General features: G+C 39.7%; 1 long non-coding RNA gene across 1 annotated transcript; it reads right to left on the bottom strand.

The window, feature by feature from the left end:
* Positions 1-5,644: 5,644 nt before the first annotated feature.
* Positions 5,645-7,528, bottom strand: LOC137877718 (uncharacterized). Its single transcript, XR_011103567.1, has 4 exons — positions 7,162-7,528; positions 6,875-7,049; positions 6,204-6,273; positions 5,645-5,928 (listed from the first exon to the last, which is right to left on the bottom strand). It is a non-coding gene; the product is annotated as an uncharacterized lncRNA (long non-coding RNA).
* Positions 7,529-10,705: the final 3,177 nt, after the last annotated feature.

Below are 10,705 nucleotides of genomic sequence, written 5' to 3'. Positions count from 1 at the left end.
TTTGGCATGTTTCTCTTAGTAGATAAAGCTGATGAACATCAAATTAGTTCCACACAAATATAAGAAGTTCATAATGCCAGTTCATGAAGCTTTTGATGTTTTGTCAAACGCCGTTGCCGTAGCGACGCAGTCTTCGCCGTGAAAAACGAAGATGCTTTTGAGGGGCTAAAAATGCTTGAAACATATGCAAACTTGGCACACAGATTTAAAGCCAAAAGTTTAGTTACATGTTATGGTTCTATTGCTCTAGAGTGGAGAGTCGGCTCAATAGCGCCCCCTACAATATTTCGACAAAGCAGCCCTCGCAGTACGTTAGACCTAGATGTATGAAATTTGGTAGGAATATGTATCACATGTGGACTTAAATAAAAGTATCTTGGGGCCATGCCCTAAACCCAACCGGAAGTCAGCCATTTTGAATTTTGATAGAATTTCTAGTGTCGTTTTTTCAATTTCCAGGTGCTCTACTTTAACAAACTCCTCCTAGGGAATTAATCAAATCAACTTCAAATTTGGTCAGTACAATCTAAAGATCTTTGTTATGAAAAGTTACTCAAATGTTGTTGTTTCGTGAAAAGCCGTTGCCATGGCGACGCATTCTTCGCCACGAAAAACAAAAGTGTTTTTGAGGGGCTAAAAATGCTCAAAACGTAACCAAACTTGTCAAACACATTTAAAATCCTGAATGTAGTTATCTGATGTGATTTTAATGCTTCAGAGCGGCAAGTTGGCTCGATAGCGCCCCCTACAATTTTTTGACGACGCAGCCCTCGCGGTACGTTTCACCTAGCTGTATAAAATTTGGTAAGCAGATGTATCACATGTAGACTTAACAAAAAGTCTTAGGGGTTCATGCTCTAAACCCAACCGGAAGTCAGCCATTTTGAATTTTGTATGAATTTCTCCTGTTTTTTTCCATTTCCATGAGCTGTACTACGAACTCCTCCTAGGGAATTAATCCGATCAACTTAGAATTTGGTCAGAACAATCTAAAGACCGTAGCGATTAAAAGTTACTCAAAGCTTGAGGTTTCATCAAACAACATGGACTTGGTGTAGCGGCCATTTTACATGGTTCGCCATCATCCACCAAGCTGTTGTAACTCAACTGTGCTTTGACAAAACTGTCCCAAACTTGACATGCTTGATTACCGTCATGATTTTAGGACTTTTGCATGCCAATATTAACTCATAGTCATAGCACCACCTACTGGCAACCACAGAAGTAAGCAGGATTATTTAATTGCAGCAGCCCAAACACTGAATTTATTTAAAGGGTTCGTGGGTACACCATGAGAAAAAGACTTCTCTGATCTAAATATGTGCAAACTAAGATGCTTGGAGAGCAAAAGTTAGACAACAGTGGTTCTCAAACCATGTCAGTGGGCATTAGTATAAATGATCTGTCCAGAGCTTCTACATGAAAATCACGTTAAATGTTACAATGAATGCTTCACACTACAATCTAAAGTTATAGAAGAGCTTAAAATGAAAACAGTGTTAAATTAAAGTGTTAAAGTAAAAGCAAATCACAATACTGTTCTGTTAACTTTCATGTAAGAAAGTCAGCAGGACACTGCAGGGAGTTGAACCCCATCCCAGTAAACTGACGGTCTGTTATTTTATAAACACTGAAACACATTCACACATATTCATTTTCTTAATGATCTTAACAGGCTTACATTTATGATTGTATCGGAGGTACACTCAAAACATTTGAGGCTTAAGACCTGGCAACATGATCTTGCTACGCTGCTGGTTGAGGCAGGAAATATGGTTTAACTCGTGCACGCAGTTTATGATTGTCACAGAAATGCATGGCCGCGTCAACCAGAGTCCTGCCAGTACCAGGAAATACTGTTTAACTCGTGCACGCAATGTATGATGGTCACAGAAATGCATGGCCGCGTCAACCAGAGTCCTGCCAGTACCCTCGACGTGCGTGAAGTTGCGAGGGTCCGATCAATGCTGCTTGCAGCTTTAATTATTACTATTATTATTATTCAGATTTTTATTTTTGTACTTTGGGCGCATATTTGGGATACTTGCCATGCATGAAAACTCACCAAATTTTGCAGACTTGTCAGGCCTGGTGAAAAAAGAGGTATGATATAGGTTTCATATATGTGTGAAAAGAAATGTCTCTCTAGCGCCCCCTCAAAGTTGGACCGGCGACGCCCCTCGGCCAGTATGTCCGATTTACTCGAAATTCGACACACATGTCCAGATCCACTAGCTCTACAAAAAAGCCTCTCAGACCCCTAATCTCCGCCTGGAAAAATTTTCCGCCATCTTGAATTTTGTGAAAAACACATTTTTGAGAACTCCTCCTACACACTTGGTCCGATTGCTACCAAATTTTCTGTGGATCATTATTGGATCAAGATCACATGAAGTTATCAAAAGCTTGTTGATATCTTAAAGCGTTTAGAAGATACGGACCAATGAACTTCTTGGGGCGTGGCTTGTTTTTCAATACACATAACTTCTCAACCGTGTATCCTAAAATCACCAAATTTGCAGTATTTGTGCATATTGCATGGTGGAACATACCCTGCAATTTTCATTCCATTCAACCCATAGGGGGCGCTACAGTATTTCACTCAATTTCAGTTTTTTGGTGATTTTTCAACAACACATCATTCGCCATGAAAAAGTAGGCTGATGGGTCAGTGGCTTGCGATGCTCAAAAACTCATGGAACTTTATACATGTGTTATAGGTAATGGGAGGACATATTTTATATGGGTGTTTGGCTTGGCCGTTTTAAATTGCCTCCATAGCGCCCCCTACAATATTTCAAAAGAGCAGCCCCAGCGCTCCGTTGGAGGTACCTGTATGAAACTTGGTATGTTTATGTATCTCAGAGAGACTTACAAATATGTCTATTGGGACCATGCTCTAAACCGTACCGGAAGTCGGCCATTTTGATTTTTGTGTCATTTTTCAATGGATTTAGGCTCATTTCTAGTCGCTATTCTTTAACGAACTCCTCCTAGGCACTTTGTCGGATCCACTTCAAATTTGGTCGGTACAGTCTCAAGACCTTTGTGATTAAAAGTTATCAAAAGCTTTACGTTTGACGGAATGGCTTAGCCGTAGCAGGCGGCTACTTTATGTGACTCCCCATGAAAAAAGCTGATGTAACTCAGCCGGACTTGTTCCAAACGCTCCTAAACTTCCCATGCTTGATAACACTCATGGCCTGAGGATGTCTACAAGCTAATTTTCACTAATACTCACAGCGCCACCTGCTGGCCAAAGTAATTCTGCGTTTTTTGACAACTGGCATCCGATTTACATGACTTTTACACAATGTCATCTACAGTTGTTATAGAGCAACATAATACATGTTTGTGCATGCTCTGTAGCACCACACAGCGGATACAGGATGCTGTGGACTATTTGCATTGCATCATTTCCTGCATCACGCGGTCCAAGCAGAAAAAAAGCATCGGTTTCATAGGCGCGTTGTCCGATGGTCGCAGACGTTCTCGGCCGCGTAAGTTGGAGTCCCGCCGGCACCCCCGACGTGCAGGAGGAGGCGAGGGCCCGTTCATCGCTGCTTGCAGCTTTAATTTTATAATGTAATTCTTGAGTTATTCCTCGAGTATAGTCTGCCCTCTTACCAGATGTTTGTGCTACAGAAAGGGTTTGGTGGTCCAGTGCTTGGCACTTACTTGACGTCATTACCTCAGATTGTCTCTTTCTCCTTGGAATTTTTCATTGTTATATATTTTCTATACTATATATATATATATATATATATATATATATATATATGTATATATATATATATATATATATATATATATATATATGTATATATATATATATATATATATATATATATATATTAGTGCTGGGCAACGATTACAATTTTTAATCGCGATTAATCGCATGATTTTCTGCGATTAATTGCATTGTTTTGCGCAAAATTCAATAATGAATTCAAAAGTAGTGTATTGCGCACTTTTATTTTAAAAGTACTGCTATATGAACAAAAGTGAAATAACATTTGGTTTGCAAACACTTTAAACAAATAAGGTGCTTTTTAACAGCAGTATTCCCTTTACACAGTAGCAGTTATATTTCTTGCACTATCTGTGCTCAGTGTGCTGACTTTATTTGAAACTTTCCACTGCTGTGCAACATGAATAAAATGTGTGCACGTTTCAGTAAAATGTCTGTCTTCTGTTTTCGTGACAGTCAGAGCATGTGAATGCAGCTCCTACTGTTCATCAATATAATGCACTGTAACTCCGAGGTGATTATGGTTACCCAGCGATGTCCACTCGTCTCCAGTGAGAGCAACAGTTGGTGCACGTAACGCCTTCGCTTTTGTAGTCCTCTCCTTTTCATACAACTCGTGTATTCTTCTTGTGATGGTGCATCTTGAGGGAGGCTCATACGTGACGTCATTCGTTGCGATCCTAAGAACGTTCCTCAGACCGACATCTTCCACAATACTAATCGGCCTGCAGTTTGTAGCTATCCACTTCGCTGTGGTATTTGTTAGCTTGTCTTGCTTATCTATACTTCTCCCACACGCTGCATCCAACGTAGTCAATATTATTTTCTTATTTATCAATGAGTCCTAGTTAAGCCCTGGATATGTCCCTCTGTCCTGGTTAAGCCCTGGATATGTCCCTCTGTCCTAGTTAAGCCCTGGATATGTCCCTCTGTCCTGGTTAAGCCCTGGATATGTCCCTCTGTCCTGGTTAAGCCCTGGATATGTCCCTCTGCTCTTCCCCCTTCGGAAGTCCCCCTACTCTATTTCATCATCAGCTCTTATCAGCTGTCATTTTTACTAACAACTACAAATGTACGTTTGACTCTCTTAATATGTTTTTCTTTTTTTGAGTCTCAGGGTTTTTCTATTATTTGTCCATCATCAGGTAGCCTCTTTACAACACTGGTTCTAGTCAAGCATTTTCTGAGCTTCTTTCATTTATTATGGCCAAATATGATAGAGTTCTATCCTCGCTGCCACAGTTTTTGCCCCTCCATTTCTGCTTTTACTGACGGTTTTAAAAAGAAATGACCTTGTGCTGTTTCTCTAAATAATATTGAATAGCTAGATTTTAATGTCTCTGATCACAAGGTTGTGATCTTTTATACCTCCTATTTCCTGGCAGAAGGCCATCTTTTTGTATCCGCTCTCTATCTTTTAATTCCAAGTCAGCTATCGGTTTCTGCGAAAAAGTTCAATGCCCATTGATGCTCTTAATCAGAAGGCTCTCTCTGGCAATTATTTATTAGATACTTTAAATAGGACTCCAGGATACTCTGACCTGACATTACATTACAGTCGTTTAGCAGACGCTTTTATCCAAAGCGACTTACAATTCAAACCCTTTTCAAATGGTTATTTAGCTAAGTATGGTTCTTCCAAGGAATAAATGGTTCTTTAAAGAACCGATTTTTGGAAGATTGTACATTTAAACAGCATAACAATGGAATTAAGGGTTCCCACTCTTTTTTCGAGATCATATTCCAGGATCTTTTCCGTGATGATCTATAAAATCATCTTTTACATGCACGGAAATGATGGCAAATTGATTTTTGGATAAAACAAACACCTGTAGATGTACTGCACTTCACTTTATTGTCATAAATCAACTCTACACAATGAAATCCATGTGCTACATGCAGTGTCCTATCTAAGAAATGTTCGGAGCATTTGCCACTCTCTGCACAGCTACAGGTACCCGTGTGTCCAGCTTCAGGATAAATGCCTCCAAAAATGAAAATGTTTTTTTCAGATGATAGAGGGCCAATACAACTCCCATGGCCAATGAACCGTCTGTGTCTTCATTGTCCACTATAATTTTTTGTCCATCCACTGCTACTAAAACATCTGTGCCATCACTCAGGGGCTTGCCATCGCTACAGCTCAGAACAATTGTGGGTGTTGGGCTTAATGGTTCCTGAAACAAAACATTTGAAACTTAAAGCTGTATTCTCTAATGTTTAAAGATCAAAGCTTTCTGATATGCTTAGTTGCACATAAAATGCTAGTTTGTTGACAATATTAAATTACTTAATTCATTACATGTCATATTTTTGAAATTGCACTTAATCTTAATTTTCTGAAAGTATATTTAATATATTAAAATCCAGAATCTGGCATTGCATTTTAATACACATTTCCCTTTTTTAAATAAACAAATTCAAGTTGCCCCCCCAAACACAAATTACTAACCTTATCTATTGCAAACCGCTTTTCTTTGAAGACCGATGGTAGGAGGTGTATGGCTGCATTCACCAACTGGCTGGCAAATGACAAATCATTTTTCAATAAAAGTCACAATTCTGATTCTGCAAAATTTTGAGACTATCATACCAATTTCCTCAGGAGTGTTGATTTTGATAAAAGTATCTAGGTAAACGTCAACTTTTTAGAGCAACTTCTACACCAAACACAGTATATGGGATATTCTAAAAGGGAAAATGGCTCATTGAGGCAAGAAAAGGTATTTAACTTTGATTAATAGTTTTTTAAGCTATTTATTGGTTTCAAATTATTTGTAAACTGACTACTTGTAAAACCATCTTGTTGTACATGTCATTGCTCAACTCCAACTCCAGTATCACATCTTAAGTTGCTCATCAGACTGTAAGCAAACAAACAGCGCACTGAAAAGGAAGTCTGGGCCTGGATATCTGCCGGCTACACTGGAATCCCAGAAATACAGCCCCTTTTCCCCAGGGGCATATGCGTTGTCAAACCAATAGCTAATGGGTTCCCAAATTGCCCTCTGTCTTAAGTTCTGGTTCAGCACCTGTTCATTCCAGGGTCTGAGGGCCACCCACCACAGTCTCACAAAATCCTGCAGGAAACACTGCATCACGTGTTATACATAAAACACTCACCAAGATTGGAACAGAGAAGCTGGGGAATTATTTTAAGACCTCTGCAGTAGTGTGTTGTTGAAGATAGTGTCTTCTGTACTCTCTGGAGGCATTGGCGAATGATGTCCAAGTTGGGCCTCATCTTTTGGCACTCCTGCTTCATTGTTGTATTATGGTGGCTCATACTTCTTTCATCCTCCCCAGCATAAAAAACAACAATGACACAATTAGGACTGAGCTGGAGCATGAAGTATGAAGCATACAATTCAGTTTAGCATTACTCTTTTAGTCAATGAGAAAATACTTACATATCCAGATCCATAACTTTCCTTCAGAAAAGGGAAGTTGAGCAGGACATATTTAAGGAGCTGCACATACTGAATATGAGGCAGATACCTGTAAGTTTTCAAAAGGAACAAAACACAAAATATACATTCCAGATCAGCGCAATAAACAGAGATACCTAACTCAAATTAAAGCTGCAAGCAGCATTGATCGGACCCTCGCAACTTCACGCACGTCGAGGGTACTGGCAGGACTCTGGTTGACGCGGCCATGCATTTCTGTGACCATCATACATTGCGTGCACGAGTTAAACAGTATTTCCTGGTACTGGCAGGACTCTGGTTGACGCGGCCATGCATTTCTGTGACAATCATAAACTGCGTGCACGAGTTAAACTATATTTCCTGCCTCAACCAGCAGCGTAGCAAGATCATGTTGCCAGGTCTTAAGCCTCAAATGTTTTGAGTGTACCTCCGATACAATCATAAATGTAAGCCTGTTAAGATCATTAAGAAAATGAATATGTGTGAATGTGTTTCAGTGTTTATAAAATAACAGACCGTCAGTTTACTGGGATGGGGTTCAACTCCCTGCAGTGTCCTGCTGACTTTCTTACATGAAAGTTAACAGAACAGTATTGTGATTTGCTTTTACTTTAACACTTTAATTTAACACTGTTTTCATTTTAAGCTCTTCTATAACTTTAGATTGTAGTGTGAAGCATTCATTGTAACATTTAACGTGATTTTCATGTAGAAGCTCTGGACAGATCATTTATACTAATGCCCACTGACATGGTTTGAGAACCACTGTTGTCTAACTTTTGCTCTCCAAGCATCTTAGTTTGCACATATTTAGATCAGAGAAGTCTTTTTCTCATGGTGTACCCACGAACCCTTTAAATAAATTCAGTGTTTGGGCTGCTGCAATTAAATAATCCTGCTTACTTCTGTGGTTGCCAGTAGGTGGTGCTATGACTATGAGTTAATATTGGCATGCAAAAGTCCTAAAATCATGACGGTAATCAAGCATGTCAAGTTTGGGACAGTTTTGTCAAAGCACAGTTGAGTTACAACAGCTTGGTGGATGATGGCGAACCATGTAAAATGGCCGCTACACCAAGTCCATGTTGTTTGATGAAACCTCAAGCTTTGAGTAACTTTTAATCGCTACGGTCTTTAGATTGTTCTGACCAAATTCTAAGTTGATCGGATTAATTCCCTAGGAGGAGTTCGTAGTACAGCTCATGGAAATGGAAAAAAACAGGAGAAATTCATACAAAATTCAAAATGGCTGACTTCCGGTTGGGTTTAGAGCATGAACCCCTAGACTTTTTGTTAAGTCTACATGTGATACATCTGCTTACCAAATTTTATACAGCTAGGTGAAACGTACCGCGAGGGCTGCGTCGTCAAAAAATTGTAGGGGGCGCTATCGAGCCAACTTGCCGCTCTGAAGCATTAAAATCACATCAGATAACTACATTCAGGATTTTAAATGTGTTTGACAAGTTTGGTTACGTTTTGAGCATTTTTAGCCCCTCAAAAACACTTGTTTTTCGTGGCGAAGAATGCGTCGCCATGGCAACGGCTTTTCACGAAACAACAACATTTGAGTAACTTTTCATAACAAAGATCTTTAGATTGTACTGACCAAATTTGAAGTTGATTTGATTAATTCCCTAGGAGGAGTTTGTTAAAGTAGAGCACCTGGAAATTGAAAAAACGACACTAGAAATTCTATCAAAATTCAAAATGGCTGACTTCCGGTTGGGTTTAGGGCATGGCCCCAAGATACTTTTATTTAAGTCCACATGTGATACATATTCCTACCAAATTTCATACATCTAGGTCTAACGTACTGCGAGGGCTGCTTTGTCGAAATATTGTAGGGGGCGCTATTGAGCCGACTCTCCACTCTAGAGCAATAGAACCATAACATGTAACTAAACTTTTGGCTTTAAATCTGTGTGCCAAGTTTGCATATGTTTCAAGCATTTTTAGCCCCTCAAAAGCATCTTCGTTTTTCACGGCGAAGACTGTGTCGCTACGGCAACGGCGTTTGACAAAACATCAAAAGCTTCATGAACTGGCATTATGAACTTCTTATATTTGTGTGGAACTAATTTGATGTTCATCAGCTTTATCTACTAAGAGAAACATGCCAAAGTACAGAGACTTTTACTTCCTGTTACCAGTAGGTGGCGCTATGACTATTATACAAAATTGTTCTGTAGATGTCTTCAGGACCACAGACTCATCAAACATGGGAAATCTGGTAAAGGTCTGATGATGCAGAGTCGAGTTACATCAGTTTATTTGTTCACGGCGAAGGATCGAAATTCGCAGAGCCGCCACGTCGCCACGCTTCGACAACTTCCTACAATTTTCACAATGAAGCATTATCAAGGTCTTAAGGCTTTTGTGACAAAATTTGAGAGGGATCCGATTAATCTGTGAGCAGTAGGGTGTCAAAGTACACAACCTATGACTTCCTGTTGCCACTAGGTGGCGCTATTACTATGATTCAAAATTGTCATATACATGTGTTCAGGGTCAGGATGTTATGACACCTGAGAAATTTGGAGCAGATTAGGCAATGTACAGCCGAGTTACAACAACTTCCTGTTTCATGGCGAATGGTGTTTTTTTGCCGCCACGCCACGGACACATAGTTCGATAACTTTTTGATCTTTGAGTATCGTTTCACTGCCAAGGTCTCAAGAGCATACTGACCAAATCTGAAGGCAATCGGGTTTAATCTCTAGGAGGAGTTCGTTAAAGTACGGCGCCTTGAAACGGTCCAAAAACGTCATAAAATTCAAAATGGCCGACTTCCTGTTTGGTTTAGGATATACCTCCTTTTGACTTTTTTGTACGTCCCATCACGTTCCACATACCTACCAAATTTCATACAGCTAGGTGAAACCCAAAGTTGGGGCTACTCTGTAGGGGGCGCTATCGAGCCAAAATGTCATGCCGCAGCTGGACACCCCAATAATACTGGAATTTTCACCACGATTGAATTTTGTGCCAAATTTCAAAAGATTCCCAGTATCCCAAGCACCTCCTTTTTGCGATGAAACTGGTACGATAATAATAATAATAATAATAATAATAATAAAAAACATTGGAATAACAATAGGTCCTCCGCTCCGACTACGTCGGTGCTCGGGCCCTAATAATAATAATAATAATAATAATAATAATAATAAAAAACATTAGAATAACAATAGGTCCTCCGCTCCGACTATGTCGGTGCTCGGGCCCTAAATATCATAAATCATAACTCAATATCACTGGACCTGACCAGAGAAAACAGCTGCTATGTGCTAGCTACGAAAATGCTGCATGAAAAAGCATGTCCGCTTGACGCAGATTACGGAGATATCCTCCAATTCTCTCCCCGGTAAACCATCGCAGAAATATTCAGCATCAAGCACAAAAAAGTCACACAGCTTTATCGAATATTGTACTCACTTTTGGTCGAATCACAGCGAAAAAATTAAATATTTCCGTACTGCCACGTCTCTGTATGTCCAGCTGCATGTGCTCCGTGTGAATCCGT

Source organism: Cebidichthys violaceus, unplaced genomic scaffold (assembly GCF_023349555.1).
Source record: "Cebidichthys violaceus isolate CVI_PGR_0920_01 unplaced genomic scaffold, fCebVio1.0.p SCAF_22, whole genome shotgun sequence".
Taxonomy (NCBI): Eukaryota; Metazoa; Chordata; class Actinopteri; order Perciformes; family Stichaeidae; genus Cebidichthys; species Cebidichthys violaceus.
The sequence above is the reverse complement of the archived record's forward strand: the minus strand, read 5'-3'. Positions and strand labels throughout refer to the sequence as shown.